The 11,966-nt window shown below is 42.9% G+C and overlaps 1 long non-coding RNA gene across 1 annotated transcript in view; it reads left to right on the top strand.

The window, feature by feature from the left end:
• The first annotated feature begins 221 nt into the window (after window positions 1-221).
• LOC116811976 (uncharacterized) overlaps window positions 222-11,966 on the top strand; it is a 228,198-nt gene continuing 216,453 nt past the window's right edge. Inside the window, exon 1 of the long non-coding RNA XR_004370560.2 lies at window positions 222-357. This is a non-coding gene — a long non-coding RNA (uncharacterized LOC116811976). The remainder of the gene's footprint in view (window positions 358-11,966) is intronic.

Genomic DNA, 11,966 nt, shown 5'->3' with positions numbered 1-11,966 from the left:
GACCTTATTCTAAGGGAAATAAATAGATTCTACCGAGCAACTGGCCAAGATGAAAGATTTCTCATCTGACTTTCCAAAGCCCACCTCTCCAGGCCCTTGAAGCACCTACGACTGGCTTAAGATGTCCCACTCCTCCCCTGGGCGGAGCCGACACTACACAACCCGGATTCCCAACACCTCCCCTTCCTCTGACCTTCAGCTTCCACCCCCTCTGGGGAACGGGAGACACAGAAGATGGAGGGAGGGATGGCAACGCGGGAGTCTCGTTGCCGCAGGGGGCGCATTGGGGTCCAGCCGTCCCCAGAACGCAGATCAGAGGTAGTCGGACCTTTCCCGCTGGCGCGCGGCCTCAGCCAGGTAGGTCTCCTTCCTTCGTCTTTCCTTTCTTTGCCTTTCCTTTCCCTGACGCTGGGGGAAGTAGGGCAGGGGTCTGTGCCGTAGGCGGCCTTTCTGGTGCAGAGGACCTTCTCCATCCTCCATCATGTGAGCAGCCAGAGCCGGGCGCTCGAACTTGCGCAATGGTGGCTGCCGCACCACCGGCTCGGGCGTCCGGCGGGTATCTGGGAGTCCCAGAGGGCCGAGTCCGGGCCGTGTGGGCGGGTCGGGGTCTTGCGGTTTTGGAGCACTGAGTTTTTAACCCCTGCTTAAGTTTTCAGTTCTGGCAAGTGTAGGGAGAGCCTCCCAGCAGAGTCCCTCTAGCCTTCCTCGTCGGTTGGCCTGAAAGCGTTTCTGTGTGGCCAAAGGGCGGGGCGAACAGGAGGAGAAGGGTGCGCCCACGCATTCCTTCGCCCCACTCGAGTTCTCCCCACCTACGTGGCTGGAGGAGGGTGTGCGTGCTCTGTCGGTTTGGACTGAGTGGTGGTTAAACCGCATGGCCGCCGTGCGTGCTCACAAGTGCTGGGCTCCCTTGAATGTACTCCTAAAGGGGGAACATTTACTCCGATGAAATTTTGACCTAAAAGCAATACAGCTCCCTTTCTACGTACGCATTTAAAGACATGGAAAGACAACCCCCCAGATTTTCAGGGGCTTGCTCACATTTTCATGTTTTTTCAGTTCTGTGAAATGGGAGGATCTGAAATGGCCATGATTATTAAGAAAAAGAAAGAATGAAGCTTCTTAAATAAGTATCAAAAATTACAAAAGATAGTGGTAATAATACAAAATATAAGCTCAACAAATTATATGTAGACAAAAAGTCCAAAAGGAAAGAAGACACAATTGTCACAGTTATACTGGTTATTTCTAGATGAAGATGTTAAGGGTGTTTATGTGTGTTTGTGTGTTCGCTCTTGTTGTGCTTTGTGTTTCCTGTTACTGATACTAAGGCAAAAGTTTGGCCTTATTTCCAAAATTAGAAAAACTGACCAAAGTTCTATGGAGATTTGATTGCATGAGAGGTCGTTTCGCATAAGGGATTGCACTGTGTTTTAAGTGGGATTATAACCATTTTAACGGTAAAGAAAACAAAGCAATTGCACCAGAACATGTGGTTTTACATTCCTTGTGAGATGGTATTTGGCTATCTGCATGTGTAGGACAAATTCTAGCAAGAAAATAGTGTGATTACTTGAGAACACTTGAGAGGAGCCAGAACCAAGATGGGTCAGGAAATGGTAGGTAATACAGGTTCCTCAGAGGGAGACAGGTCATTTTTGGAAATTGATAATATGTGAAAAATTATACAACAGTGTAGTTTTTGTTTTGATTTCACTTCTTGTGAGTCGCTAAAAGATATTTTTGTATATTTTAAGATCTTTGTATGTCTTTTTCTGTGGACTCTTAAAATCTATTTCTGTTGGGGTAAAGGGAATTGAACATGCACTGTTACACATTCTGAGACCTGGCTCTACAGAAAAGGTTGCTCAGAGGACCCTTGGCATTCAGTGAGGCATGTGTGTGAGTACGCGCGCGCGCACACACACAGTAGAATTACCGTGCTGAGCCACACACACAAACACAGTAGAAACAATGCTAGAGCCAGACACACACACACACACACACACACACACACAGTAGAAACACAGTGCTAGAGCCAGACACACAGATGGAACACAATTCTAGAGCCAGAGACAGGCAGACAGACAGACACACACACACACACACACACACACACACACAGAACACAATGCTAGAGCCAGAGCTGCCAGGTCGTGGTCGCTGACTGTGAAGGCAGACATCAGGCTGTCTAGTGGGGTCCTTGCAAGAGTTCGAGTCTGCCATTTTCTAGGCTCATGGGAGATGTAGGAACTGTGGCAGTTCAGCTGCATAACACATCAGCATCTGGAAAACCTCAGGCAAGCAGTCTTTGGCCCTGGCTGAGCCTTGACTCTGTGTGCCTGGATTCCTGATTTATGCAGCTCAGCACTAGGCAGAGTGTGCAGGGATTTCTTCTTGGCCACCAGGATGATAGGCACATTCAATCAAAAGTGTTTGGGAGGTATCCCAGCAGATTGGTTAGTGTCTCCATTTTCATGGATTTCAATTTTTTTAAGTGTTTATTTATTGGCAACTGAAATTTTTTGAACTTTTTTCCGTAAGTTATTGGGGTACAAGTAGTATTTGGTTACATAGTAAGTTCTTTAGTGGTGATTTGTGAGATTTTGGTACACCCATCACCCAAGCAGTATACCACTGCACCATATTTATAGTCTTTTATTCCTCACCTCCCTCCCACTCTTCTGCACAAGTCCTCAAAGTCCACTGCATCATTCTTATGCCTTTGTGTCCTCATAGCTTAACACCCACATATCAGTGAAAAAATGTTGTTTGGTTTTCCATTCCTGAGTTGCATCATTTGGAATAATAGTCTCCAATCTCATCCAGGTCACTGCAAATGCTGTTAATTAATTCCTTCTTAATGGCTGCATAGTATTCCATCAAATATAACACAGTTTCTTTATCCACTTGTTGATTGATGGGCATTTGGGTTGGTTCCACGAATTTGCAATTATGAACTGTGCTGCTATAAACGTGTGTGCAAGTATCATTTTCGAATAATGACTTCTTTTCCTCTGGGTAGATACCCAGTAGTGGGATGGCTGGATCAAATGGTAATTCTACTTTTAGTTCTTTAAGAAATCTCCACACTGTTTTCCATAGTGGTTGTACTAGTTTACGTTCCCACCAGCAGTGTAGAAATGTTGCCTGTTCACTGCATCCATGTCAACATCTACTGTTTTTTTATTTTTTTATGATGGCCATTCTTGCAGGAGTAAGGTGGTGTCGCATTGTGGTTTTGATTTTCATTTCCCTGAGCATTAGTGATGTTGAGCATTTTTTCATATGTTTGTTGGCCATTTGTATATCTTTTAAGAATTATCAATTCAGGTCCTTGGCCGACTTTTTAATGGGATTGTTTTTTTCTTACTGATTTGAGTTCATTGTAGATTCTGGATATTAGTCCTTTGTCAGATGTATAGATTGTGAAGATTTTCTCCCACTCTGTGGGTTTTGTGTATATTCTGCTGACTATTCCTTTTGCCATGCAAAAGGTCTTTAGTTTAATTAGGTCCCAGCTATTTGTTTTTGTTGCATTTGCTTTTGGGTTCTTGGTCATGAAATCCTTGCTTAAGCCAATGTCTAGAAAGGATTTTCCGATGTTATCTTCTAGAATTTTTATAGTTTTGGTCTTAGGTTTAATTTCTTAATCCATCTTAAGCTGATTTTTGTATAAGGTGAGATATGAGGATCCAGTTTCTTTCCCCTACATGTGGCTAGCCAATTATCCCAGCACCATTTGTTGAAAAGTGTGTCCTTTCCCCACTTTGTTTTTGTTTGCTTTGTCGAAGATCAGTTGGCTCTAAGTATTTGGGTTTATTTCTGGGTTCTCTATTCTGTTCCATTGGTCTATGTGCCTATTTTTGTACCAGTATCACGCTGTTTTGGTGACTATGTTCTTATAGTTTAGTTTGAAATCAGGTAGTGTGATGCTTCCAGATTTGTTATTTTTGCTTAGTCTTGCTTTGGCTATGTGGGATCTTTTTTGGTTCCATATGAATTTTAGGATTGATTTTTCTAACTCTGTGAAGAATGATGGTAGTGTTCTGGTGGAGACTGCATTGAATTTATAGATTGCTTTTGGCAGTATGGTCATTTTCAAAATATTGATTCTACTCATCCATGAGCATGGGATGTGTTTCCATTTGTTTGTGTCATCTATGATTTCTTTAAGCAGTGTTTTGTAGTTTTCTTATAGAGGTCTTTCAACTCCTTTGTTAGGTATATTCCTAAGTGTTGGGTTTTTTTTTGTTTTTGTTTTTGTTTTGTTGTTTTTTTTTCCCTGCACCTATTGTAAAAAGAGTTAAGCTCTTGATTTGTTTATCTGTTTGGTCACTGTTGTTGTACGGAAGAGCTACTGATTTCTGTACATTAATCTTTTATCCGGAAACTTTGCTGAATTCTTTTATCAGTTCTAGGTGCTTCCTAGAGGAGTCCTTAGGGTTTTCAAGGTAAGCAATCATATCATCAACAAACAGTGACAGTTTGACTTCCTCTTTACCATTTTGGATGTCCTTCATTTCTTTCTCTTGTCTGATTGCTCTGGCTAGGACTTCCAGTACTATGTTGAAGAGGAGTGGCAAGAGTGGGCATCCTTGTCTTGTTCCAGTTCTCAGAGGGAATGCTTTCAACTTTTCCCCATTCAGTATTATGGTGGCTGTGGGTTTGTCACAAATGGCTTTTATTACATTAAGGAGTGTCCCTTGTATGTTGATTTTGCTGGGAGTTTAAATCATAAAGGATGCTGGATTTTCTCAAATGGTTTTTCTGCATTTATTTAGATGATCATGTGATTTTTGTTTTTAATTCTGTTTATGTGGTGTATCACATTTATTGACTTACATATGTTAAACCATCCCTGCATCCCTGGTATGAAACCCACTTGATCCAGCTGGATTATGTTTTTGATATGTTGTTGGATTCAGTTAGCTAGCATTTTGCTAAGGATTTTAACATCTGTGTTCATCAAGGATATCTGTCTGTAGTTTTCTTTTTTGGTTGTGTCCTTTCCTAGTTTTGGTATTAGGGTGATGCTGGCTTCATAGAATGAATTAGGGACGATTCCTTCTTTATTTTGTGGAATAGTGTCAAAAGGATTGGTACCAATTCTTCTTTGAATATCTGGTAGAATTCTGCTGTGAATCTATCTGGTCCTGGACTTTTTTTGTTGGTAATTTTTTAATTACTGTTTCAATCTCACTGCTTGTTATTGGTCTGTTCAGGGTATCTAATTCTTTCTGATTTAAGCTAAGAGAGTTGTATTTTTCCAGGAATATATCGATTTCTTCTAGGTTTTCTAGTTTATATGCATAAAGGCATTCATAGTAGCCTTGAATGATCTTTTGTATTTCAGTGGTGTCAGTTGTAATAACTTCTGTTTTGCTTATTAGCGAGGTTATTTGGATTTTCTCTCTTCTCTTGGTTAATCTTACTAATGGCCTATCAATTTTATTTATCTTTTCAAAGAACCAGCTTTTTGTTTCATTGATCTTTTGTATTTTTTTGTTTCAATTTCATTTAGTTCTGCTCTGATCTTGGTTATTTCCTTTCTTCTGCTGAGTTTGGGTTTGGTTTGTTATTATTTCTCGAGTTCCTTGAAGTATGACCTTAGATTGTCTATTTGTGCTCTTTCAGACTTTTGGATGTAGGTGTTTATAGCTATGAACTTTCCTTTCAGCACCACCTTTGCTGTATTCCAGAGGTTTAGATAGATTGTGTCATTATTGTCATTTAATTCAAAGAATTTTTAAATTTCCATCTTGATTTAATTTTTGACCCAATGCTCATTCAGGAGCAGGTTATTTAATTTCCATGTAATTGCATGGCTTTGAAGGTTTATTTTGGAGTTGATTTCCAGTTTTATTCCACTATGGTCTGAGAGTGCTTGATATAATTTCAATTTTTTTAAGTTTATTGAGGCTTGTTTTAAAGCCTATCTTATGGCCTATCTTGGAGAAATTTCCATGTGCTATTGAATAAAACGTGTATTCTGTGGTTGTTGGAGAAAATGTTCTGTATGTAGCTCTTAAGTCCATTTGTTTCAAGGTATAGTTTAAATCCATTGTTTCTTTGTTGACTTTCTGTCTTGATGACCTGTCTAGTGCTATCAGTGAAGTATTGAAGTCCCCCACTATTATTGCATTGCTGTCTGTCTCATTTCTTAGGTCTATTAGTAATTGTTTTATAAATTTGGGAGCTCCAGTGTTAGGTGTATATATGTTTAGGATTGTGATATTTTCCTGTTGGACAAGGCCTTTTACCATTATATGCTGTCCCTCTGTCTCTTTTAACCGCTGTTGCTTGAAAGTTTGTTTTGCCTGTTATAAGGATAGCTACCCCTGCTCACTTTTGGTGTCCATTTGCTTGAAATGCCTTTTTCCACCACTTTAAGTTAATGTGAGTCCTTATATGTTAGGTGAGTCTCCTGAAGGCAGCAGATGGTTGGTGAGTTCTTATCCATTCTGCTATTCTGTATCTTTTAAGTGGAGCATTTAGGCCATTTGCATTCAATGTTAGTATTGAAATGTGAGGTACCATTACTTTCATTGTGCCTTTTGTTGTCTGTGTACTTGGTGTTTTTTGTTTTTTGTTTTTGCTTTTTTTTTTTTCACAGAGAAGTCAGAATTAAGTTTTATTTCACATTGGTAGAAACCATGAAAAACATTTGCATTTTCCCATATTATAGCACAACATTTCAATGGAATATTTCTTGCCATAAATAATATCTTGCTGATTTGTAAAACTGAAATAACAGTTTATGTTCTTCAAGGTAAAGAAAAATGACATAGTAAATGATTGTTTAAATTTGTATTTTTGTTTTATAGGTCATATGTGATTTATGATTGAAAGAGGTTCTGTTTTGATGTGTTTTCAGGATTTCTTTCAAGATTTAGAGCTCCTCTTAGCAGTTCTTGTAGTGGTGGTTTGGTAATGGCGAGTGTTCTCACCATTTGTTTGTCTGAAAACGACTGTATCTTTCCTTCATATATGCCTCATATATGACGCTTAGTTTTGCTGGATACAAAATTCTTGGCTGATAATTGTTTGTTTGAGTAGGCTGAAGATAGGGCCCCAGTCCCTTCTAGTTTATAAGGTTTCTGCTGAGAAATCTGTTAATCTGATAGGTTTTCCTTGATAGCTTACCTGGTGCTTCTGTCTCACAGCTCTTGAGATTATTTCCTTCATCTTAACTTTGAATAAAGTGATGACAGTGTGCCTAGGCAAAGATCTTTTTGTAATGAATTTCCCAGGTGTTTTTTGTGCTTCTTGTATTTGGATGTCTAGGTCTCTAGCAAGGCTGGGGAAGTTTTCCTCGATTATTCCCCAAGATATGTTGTCCAGGCTTTTAGAATTCTCTTCTTCCTCAGGTACACCAATTATTCTTAGGTTTGGTTGTTTAACATAATCCCAGACTTCTTGGAGACTTTGTTTATATTTTATTATTCTTTTTACTTTGTCTTTGTTGGGTTGGGTTAATTCGAAGACCTTGTCTTTGAGCCCTAAATTTCTTTCTTCTACTTGTTCAATTATATTCCTGAGACTTTCCAGAGCATTTCACATTTCTAAAAGTGTGTCTAAAGTTTACTGAATTTTTTATTGTTTTTTCTTTAAGCTGTCTATTTCCATGAATATTTCTGCCTTCACTTCTTGTATCATTTTTTGGATTTCCTTGCATTGGGCTTCGCCTTTCTCTGGTCCCTCCCTGATTAACTTAATAACTAACCTCCTGAATTTTTTTCAGGTAAATCAGGGATTTCTTCTTGATTTGAATCCATTGCTGGGGAACTAGTGTGATTTTGGGTGGGCGGGGGGGGGGGGGTTGAAGAGCCTTGTTTTGTCATATTGCCAGGGTTGGTTTTCTAGTTTCTTCTCATTTGGGTAGGCTCTGTCAGAATGAAGGTCAAGGGCTGAAGGCTGTTGTTCAGATTCTTTGGTCCCACAGGGTATTTTCTTGATGTACTACTCTCCCCCTTCTCCTAGGATGTGGCTTTCTGTGAGCCAAACTGCAATGATTGTCGTCTCTCCTCTGGGTCTAGCCACCCAGTGAGTCTACACAGCTCCAGGCTGGTACTGGGGGTTGTCTGCACAGAGTCCTGTGATGTGAACTGTCTATGGGTCTTTCAGCCATGGATACCAGCGCGTGTTCCAGTGGAGGTGGCAGAGCGTGCAATGGACTCCATGACGGTCCTTAGCTTTGGTGGTTTAATGCTCTATTTTTGTGCTGGTTGGCCTCCTGCCAGGAGGTGGTGCTTTCCAGAAATCATCAGCTATAGTAGTGTAGAGAGGGACTGGTAGTGGGCAGGGCTCTAGAACTCCCAGGATTATATAACCTTTGTCTTACACTACCAGGGTGGATAGAGAAGGACCATCAAGTAGGGGTGGGGCTAGGCATGTCTGAGCTCATATTCTCCATGGGTGGGTCTTGCTCCAGCTGCTGTGGAGGATGGGGGTGAGATTCCCACGTCATTGGAGCTGTGTACCTAGGAGGATTATGGCTACCTCTGCTGAGTCATGCAGGTTGTCAGGAAAGTGGGGGAAAGCTGGCAGTCACAGGCCTCACCCAGCTCCCACACAAATGGTAGGGCCAGTCTCATGTCCACTGTGCCCCCGCAAACAGCCCTGAGTCTATTTCCAGGCAGTGCTCAAGCTGGGCTTGAAAACTTGCCCAAGGCTATCTGCCTCCCAGCTGCAAGAGAAAAGTTCTTCCACCGCCTGTGAAGTCTGCAAGCCTGATTCACACCCTCCCCTGAGCTCTGGTCAGGAGACTTCTCTCTCAACCCATTCAAATTGTTAAAAAGTTCAGCTAGAGAATTCCTTCTCCCTGTGGTGTTTTACCCCTTGCTCCTCTGGCCACCATCCCGATGGATCCCTGTGGTGCCAGGCAGGAATGGGCTGCTTGGGGACCCAGTGAGCTCCCAGGGCCTTTCTGCTGCTTCCTCTACCCCTGTATTTTACTCATCTCTCTAACTTGACTCAGCTCCAGGTAAAGTCGGAAACCTCTCCTGCAAACTGACCTTCGGCTTCTCCAGTTGGGGTGTGCTCAGGAGAGGGGGGTTTCCCTTTCTCACTTCTACAATTGGGGCACTCACAATATTTGGGGTGTCTCCTGGGTCCTGCAGGTACAGTCTGTTTCCTTTAGAGGGTCTGTGAATCCTCTCAGGATTGCTGGTTTGTTCTTGCAGTTGATCTGGAGCTAAAATTCACAATGCAAGATGCCACATGCTGCTCTATCCAGAGCTGTAATCTAGTCCTGCCTCCTGTCTGCCATGATGCTGTCTCTCTCCTGATTTCAATTTTTTTAAAAAAATTCTGTCTTAATTTCATCAATGACCCAAAGATCTCTTTTTAGGAAATTGTAAGCTCCTTTTAGGAGTGCTCTAAGAAAGGAAGTTTAAATATTATCAAGTATGTGTTAGCTAGAAAAAAAAACTACATTTTTTTCTCAACTGTGAGAATTCTGTGGTAAACATGATAAGTAGGGCTGGGCCATCCTAGGGACACTGCTAGAAAACATTCTAGATTTTGGTAAATCCTTTAGTGCAGAGGTTTGAACAGAGTTTTCATGTGCCAAGTGTTCTGAGATCTTATATCTAACTGACCTAAAAGTAGGACCATCATAGCCTGAAGACTAGAGGACAGTATTGTGAGAAGAGCTGGGTCCTCAGGCCCTGTTGTCTTGGGATGGCAGTTTCGCATCATACTTCATACCAGTCCTGATGCCTCAGGGCTGCCACTCTTTGTGTCTAGCTGCCTGAGACCTCAAGGTTAAATTATAGTAAGAATGCCCAAGACAGATTGTTCCCACTGGTCCTAAGTAGATTTGACTTCAACTCTGTGCCCAGACTAAAGACATTTCCTATAGTCTTGACCAGATCTAGTGTTAAAGATAGAACCATGGGTACATATGTTTGGATCCATTCCTAGAGTTACATGGTGGGGACAAATTTATTCTTCTCTGAGAGGAAGCTAAAGACCATTCTACCAGAAAGATGCCCTGAACACTGGAGGACCAACTGTGAGAGGTGGGAGTCACTTAGTGACAATCACTTTAATGCTGGTTGGCTTTTTTTCAGTGGCAAATGATGGAGGAAGAGGTAACTGAGTGGGTGGCACCAAAGGGCATGTTAACATTTCTGGTAAAATACTGCCATCTAAAGGAAACTCTTTCCCAAACCAGTCACCCATCTTCCCCTCTTCCATCTTCCCCCAACTTCCTATTTTCTCCCACACTGACTCACCTCACCACTCCTCATCCTTCCCTATCAAACCTTCCTGTGGTGCATTGGAAATGGAAAACAAAGTCCTAGGCTGAGGGGACATGCAGCAGAACCACAATCCAAAATGCATATATAAAGCATCTCCTGGGAACAGCTCAGACTTTGCAACCTCCAAACACAGGCACCAGGAGGAGACAACCAGCCAGGGAGCCTGAGCTGAAAGGCACAGGAAGCCTAGGCTAGGGACTCTGCTTACTACCATGTTTATTCAAAACTGTAGTAGCATATCTCGAAATTGTATGTTCACCTGAAGTTTGAGTCCCAACCTCCAGGGGACAGTGAGACGCTGGTCACCTTTGACCTCTTGGTCAAGCTGCCCTTGCAGTGACCCGTGAGAATGCCCAAGTGCAAATGTCTCCTGGAAAGCAGGGGTTGGGCTCAGATCCTACTGCGTGCCCAATTTTCTTCTCTTCCCTGAGGGCTCCACCATCCTCCCATGCTAAAGGCACAGTTAGGGATGTGTTTAGTTTGGGTCCATCCCTTGGACGGTTCAAGGGGACCGCTTCCCTGTTTGTCAGGAAGTCAGGCTAAGAGGACCCCGTCAAGTCCATTCTCTCCAGGACAGGGTCCCGCAGGTGGGCCAGAGCTGGCCAAAAGTGGCTGAGATGCTGATCGGCCATGTTAAGAGCGTGGTTGGCATTTTTTCCTCAGCAAAGGGCAGAGGGAGTGGACCTGGGGGAAGGGCAGGTGGGCATTTCTGGAGCAATACTGCCATCAAGAGGAATCGTTTGGCAATCCCACGCACCCTCCCCTGTGCCTGCCTGGGGAGGAGCGGCTTGGGAGTGCTGTAGGGGACCAGGCAGGACTAGGGCCAGTACCCAGATGGATCCAGGCTCTCTGGAGGCCCAAGGGAAGTGGGGCCCATGGCTGGGTCAGGCTGTGGAAGCCCCAGAGATAGGCACTGAGGATGAGCTGGCCAGCCAGGACACCTGGCACGTTCTGTACAGGAAGCCATGGCTCAGGAGCCTGGTGGTGGCCATGATCTGGGTGAGACTAATGGAGGCCTCAGCCAAGGAGCTTTTGCTCAGGGCCACAGGCAGTTTGCCTGGTGCCCCTTTTCTTTAGAGCAATGGGCGTGATGGCCTAGCTGGGTCCTCAGCCCCAGGAGGCGCTCTTGGCCACAGTGCACAGCAGTGAGGATGGGCCGCTCCCAGTGTTACCAGTGGAGAGTGTCAAGGTTTTTAGCTTCTTGAAAAATGAATTGGACAAAATGTACAAACAAAGCAAGGAAAGAAGGAAGCAATAAAAGCAGACATTTATTGAAAATAAAAGTACACTCTACAGGGTGGGAGCGGGCTTGAGCATAGGGGCTCAAGAGCCCCACTACAGAAATTTCTAGGGTTTAAATACCCTCTAGAGGTTTCTATTGTCTACCTGGGGTATGCCCTATGTAAATGAAAAGAATGAAGTAACATTACAAAGTTATTTACTCAGTTTATGCCCTATGTAAATAGAGAGGATATTACCTGTCATAGCTGAAGTGTTTCCATTTCATTTAGTTCTAGGAAGTCAGCATGAAATGGCCTTATGTTTCCTGCCTCCAGACCCTATTCTCCTACCTCATTTCCCCTCCGAGAGGTGTGATCTCATAAATCTTTATGGGAGGTGGAGGGACTGATGGTCTTTCTTCTGTAACTGCTTTCTGCTGGCTTAGGGGGTAGTCCCTACCTGTTGGGAATTATGGAACTC

Source organism: Hylobates moloch, unplaced genomic scaffold, assembly GCF_009828535.3.
Source record: "Hylobates moloch isolate HMO894 unplaced genomic scaffold, HMol_V3 SCAFFOLD_7, whole genome shotgun sequence".
Lineage (NCBI taxonomy): Eukaryota > Metazoa > Chordata > Mammalia > Primates > Hylobatidae > Hylobates > Hylobates moloch.
Note: the sequence above shows the minus strand (reverse complement) of the source record. Positions and strands in the feature narration are given on the sequence as shown.